The 4,872-nt window shown below is 44.8% G+C and overlaps 1 long non-coding RNA gene across 2 annotated transcripts in view; it reads left to right on the forward strand.

Annotated features, from left to right (window-relative positions):
• Positions 1–2,125, forward strand: part of LOC111090573 — a 51,754-nt gene extending 49,629 nt beyond the window's left edge. Inside the window, exon 6 of one of the 2 annotated variants that reach the window (XR_005372324.1) lies at positions 2,093–2,125. This is a non-coding gene — a long non-coding RNA (uncharacterized LOC111090573). The remainder of the gene's footprint in view (positions 1–2,092) is intronic. The other variant, XR_005372319.1, reaches the window with a different exon arrangement.
• The last annotated feature ends 2,747 nt before the right edge of the window (positions 2,126–4,872 follow it).

Here is a 4,872-nt window from a genome sequence, read left to right on the forward strand (position 1 = left end):
CTGAAAAGTAATAATGTGGAAAAGATCACATACATTATATACATGGCCATGCTTCTGTCTTTAGTTAAGAACCAAGATGAAAATATTTACTGCTCTCAGTGCTTGATACCAAATGGACTTTCCCGCATTCATCCTTCTGGTTGCTGGCCCCACCATGCTTCTCTTTCTGCATCCATCATTCATCAGACCTCCTCCCTTAGACCCTGAGGTTTCTAAATCTAGCAGTTCTGATTTCCCAGTGTTCTTACCCATCTTGGCCATCCTCCTCACTGATTTCTGGCTAGCTTCCTGCAGAGATGAACTGTCCTCTCCCCACTTTGCCTTGCCCCCTGACCAACCTACTCACTATGAAGAAGTGCCCTTGTAGAAAATGATTTGTCATTTACCACACTTTGGATAAGATGCAAGCACTATGTCATCACTTCTGGCTTCAAAGGTGTCCAAGGCCTTGAAAGTTTCTGAGGTGCACATGGTGATTGGGTATGGAATCCCCTGATAAGTGAAAAACAAGTGAGAAAGTGCAGTTTCTTTTGATTTTTCCAAAGCTTCATCAATATAGTCAATAAATTTGGACTTATTGGCCATGCTGGCTGCCCGCTGATGAACGGGTTCTGTGGTTGTCCAGAGGCAGCGATGGCTTTTAACGGAGTTTTTCAGGAGGTGGAATAAAGGGCTCCTCCCATTCACATGAGAAAGAAATCATTTAATTCTCATCCCTCCTCCCCCCACCTGCCTTTTTGCATGCCCACCTCTGACAAAAGGCAAACCACAGGTGCAAAACAGCCTGAGGATCAGGGAATATTACCCCAAGGTTGATTATATTACCATTAGAGACAATCCTCCCAAGGAAAGTAAGAATAGAATCTCTTACTAGAGGGTTGCAGATATTTTCTATCTAACAAATAGTTATTTAACCAAATCAGACATACAATTTTCCATCACAAAGTTGAGGAGATTTTGCATGTCTACAGAACATGTCTTACTGAGGCAGTTGGGTAGATGCCAGAGAGCAACTTTTAATCTCCATTTTGCAGAGCGGAAAGAACTGACCAGAGAGGGTTCCTAGTTAGGTAGGTTTTGGGGTTTCGTTATGTTTGTAAGAATGTATTTTTTAAATGTTTGTAAAAAGGTAAAATTGGAATATCTGTCTTACTATTTTTATATTTGCATACAGCTCTTCCCCCTTGAAGATGTTATTACTTACATAACAATGGGATGCTATTCACTGTAGGTGGGAAGGGTGTGTATTTCAGAATCTCCCTCCCAAAAAAGAAAAAACAGTAAGACTGGACTCCCTGCCAAGCTGCTTAGTGCGATTGTCCCTTACATTATAGCCTTTGTTTTCCTGGGAAAGGTAGAATTTAAGGCATTAATTCAAATGCTGCTGTTGTCTTTTGCTTGCTTCTTAGTGAGTAAAATGTTAAAAAAGACAATATGCCTGGATCTTGTTTTGATACTAATGCCTGTAATTATAGGAGGATTGGCAGGGGTGAGGGGGTGTTGTTTGGAATTGGTAATGCTTGAGCTCTGATTCTTCCTTAGTCTCCCTAGGCTCAGGGCAAGCTTCTCAATCTTATGGTTCTGGCTACTTGACTCTTATTTCTTTTTACGATTTTATTTTTTAAAGTATTCTTACACCCAGTGTGGGGCTCGAACTCACAACCCTGATATCACGAGTCCTGCACCCCACCAACTGAACCATTCAGGTGCCCCCCGCTTGACTCTTTTTTTAAAAAATATTTTTTATTTATTTATTCATGAGGGACACAGAGAGAGAACCCCCACTTGACTCTTAATTGTCTACATGCACGGCAGAGGGAAACTGCATGAACGATCGCATGATAACCTACATTATATATTTGCACTGGTGTGCTTTTGAATGCAGATGGGCCTCATGTTCTGTGCAATCTCAGCTTCCAATTAGTTTCTGGATCCATCCAGGCCTGAGATAAGTGGTGGGGGACCTCTTAGACGACACTACCCTGACTTGGCTCATGTTCCTGGTGGCAGCACAGGCATTTGTTTAAAGCTGCTTTCCTTGAGATGAAAGACATTGTTCCCTTTTAATTTTTTTCTTATCATTTTTTTCCAGGCTATGGACTTATACCAGAGAGAGAGAGAGAGAGAGAGAGTTCTGGAAAGAGAGGGGCGTGATGCCTGGGTGGCTCAGTCGGTTAAGCATCTGCCTTCAGCTCAGGTCATGATCCCAGGGTCCTGGAATAGAGCTCCACATCGGGCTCCCTGCTCAGGGGGCAGACTGCTTCTCTCTCTCCTTTTGCTGCTCCCCCTGCTTGTCCTTGCTTTCCTTTTCTCAAGTAAATAAAATCTTTTAAAAAGAGAGAGAAAGAGATTGAGAGAGAAAGAGGGAGTGTGAGAAAAAAAAAAACAAAAAACAAAAAACAAAAAACAAGTGACCAAAAATGTCTAGGGTGATTGAACTCTAGTCTGAATAGTAAAGCAGGGAGGCAAGGATCAAGAAGCATATGGCTCTTGGAAACAAACTGAGGGTTGTTGGAGGGCAGATGAGTGGGGAATGGGGTAACTGGGTGTGGGCATTAAGGAGTATGCTTGATGGAATGAGCACTGGGTGTTATATGCAACTAAAAAAAAAAAAAAAAAAAAAACAAGGAGTGGCTGCAGTAGCAGCATATGGCTCTTGTGTGCCAGTTGGCCCAAGGCTGTTTATTAGGGGCAGGTAAATTGGCCCCTGCTATGCCATCCTCCTCTTTATGTAGTGGAGTACCCCTTCAGGATTAAGTTGTGATTTTCCCCCCTCTTCTTTAGCAAGAGAAGTGCTGTTTCATAGTGTGGTACAGGATTGAAATTTACCTTGGAATCCCACGTGTAGGGAAAGGGCGTAATTTCCTAGTATTTATTTATTTGTTTGTTTATTTATTTATTTATTTTTTATTGGTGTTCAATTTGCCAACATACAGAATAACACCCAGTGCTCATCCCATCAGGTGCCCCCCTCAGTGCCCGTCACCCAGTCACCCCCACCCCCCGCCCACCTCTCTTTCTACCACCCCTTGTTCGTTTCCCAGAGTTAGGAGTCTCTCATGTTCTGTCTCCCTTTCTGATATTTTCCTTTTTTTTTTTTTTTCCTTTTTCCTTTCCCCTTTATTCCCTTTCACTATTTTTTATATTCATTTCCTGGTATTTTAGAAGTTTATTAAAAACTGGTTTCCTGGGCAGCCCTGGTGGCGCAGCGGTTTAGCGCCGCCTGCAGCCTGGGGTGTGATCCTGGGGACCCTGGATTGAGTCCCGGAGTCCCACATTGGGCTCCCTGCATGGAGCCTGCTTCTCCCTCTGCCTGTCCTCTGCCCCTCTCTCTCTGTGTGTCTCTATGAGTAAATAAATAAAATCTTAAAAAAAAAAAAAAAAAAAAACCTGGCTTCCTGGGACATCTGGGTGGCTCAGCTGCCTTTGGCTCAGGGCATGATCTGGGGATCTGGGATCGAGTCCTACATTGGGCTCCTGCTTCTCCCTCTGCCTGTGTCTCTGCCTCTATCTCTCTCTGTGTCTCTCATGAATAAATAAAGTCTTAAAAAAAACTGGCTTCCTTCTTTATTTTTTTAATATTTTATTTATTTATTTGTTTATTTATTTATTTATTCATGAGAGACACACAGAGAGAGAGAGAGAGAGAGAGAGAGGCAGAGACACAGGCAGAGGGAGAAGCAGGCTCCATGCAGGGAGCCTGATGTGGGACTTGATCCAGGGTCTTTAGGATCAGGCCCTGGGCTGAAGGCAGCGCTAAACTGCTGAGCCACCCGGGCTGCCCTGGCTTCCTTCTTTAGAAGTTGAACACCAGGAAGTCAGGAATGAAGTCTTAGTGGATGCTGGAAACATTTGGGGTCCAGGGCAGTTTATCTGGTGACACTTTGGCATCCTAGGCTGGGGGTGATGGAGAACCACTCCACTCCAGCACTAGGCAACTGGCAAGCGGGATTCCTACCCCCATTGCCCTTGTCTCAGGGACAAGGCTGCCAGAGGCTGCAGTTTTCCACTGCTCTGTGTCCTGTGGCCATCTGAAGGGAAGGCTGGGTCATCACCAAGTTCCTGGGCCTCTCTTTTCTAGTAGGTGCCTTTTGGTAGTAGGAGCAGTGGGTCATCTATCTCTGCAAACTCTTGTCAGGTGATTGAAAGAGCTTTATTTTGAGGATCCCAGACCAGTTGCTCTCTTTCTGTGGTAGAATGGAGAGCAGACTTCCCAGGTACTTACTAATGAAGAGATCCCTGCTGCCCTTGCTCTTATGACCACTACAGAAGACTAGGACTTTTTGGCCAACTTCTGTGCCTTGGGGATGACCAAGCAAGGGAAACTTCCTTCTGGCCACTTGCATCCCTTTGCTAGAGTTAGCAAATCAGAATCACACTGAGAATGTACAGCCTCCCCAAAGAGCCTTTGGGCTGCGTGCTGGAGACTCTCGGAGGAGGATGAACAGGACTTCCGAACTGGGGAGCTTGAGCATTTGCATTCTAGGGTTAGGGCTGGGGCAGGTTAGTTGCCCCTGCCTAGTGAAGCAGGTCTGCATTTCTAACAAATTCCCAGGTGATGACCATATTGCTGATTCTTGGAGACTATCACACTTTGCAGAGTGCAGAAACATAACTGAGCACAGGGTTTTCGAGTCAGCGTCCTAAGTTCAAATCCAATTTTGTCTCTTGCTAGCTCTGTGACTGTGGGCAGGGTAAAACTCCTGCCTTCTCTGTAAAATGAGACACTCACAGCACCAATTATGACACAGGGGTTTTGTAAGGATTAAATTAGGGGACATAGTCCTCAGTCTTTCTTATCGCTCGGAGTCCTAGAGCGCGCTAAGAAGTAATTACGGTAAGGGGCGGGGCCAACGCCAGGGGGCGGAGCTT

Source organism: Canis lupus, chromosome 17 (genome assembly GCF_011100685.1).
Source record: "Canis lupus familiaris isolate Mischka breed German Shepherd chromosome 17, alternate assembly UU_Cfam_GSD_1.0, whole genome shotgun sequence".
NCBI lineage: Eukaryota > Metazoa > Chordata > Mammalia > Carnivora > Canidae > Canis > Canis lupus.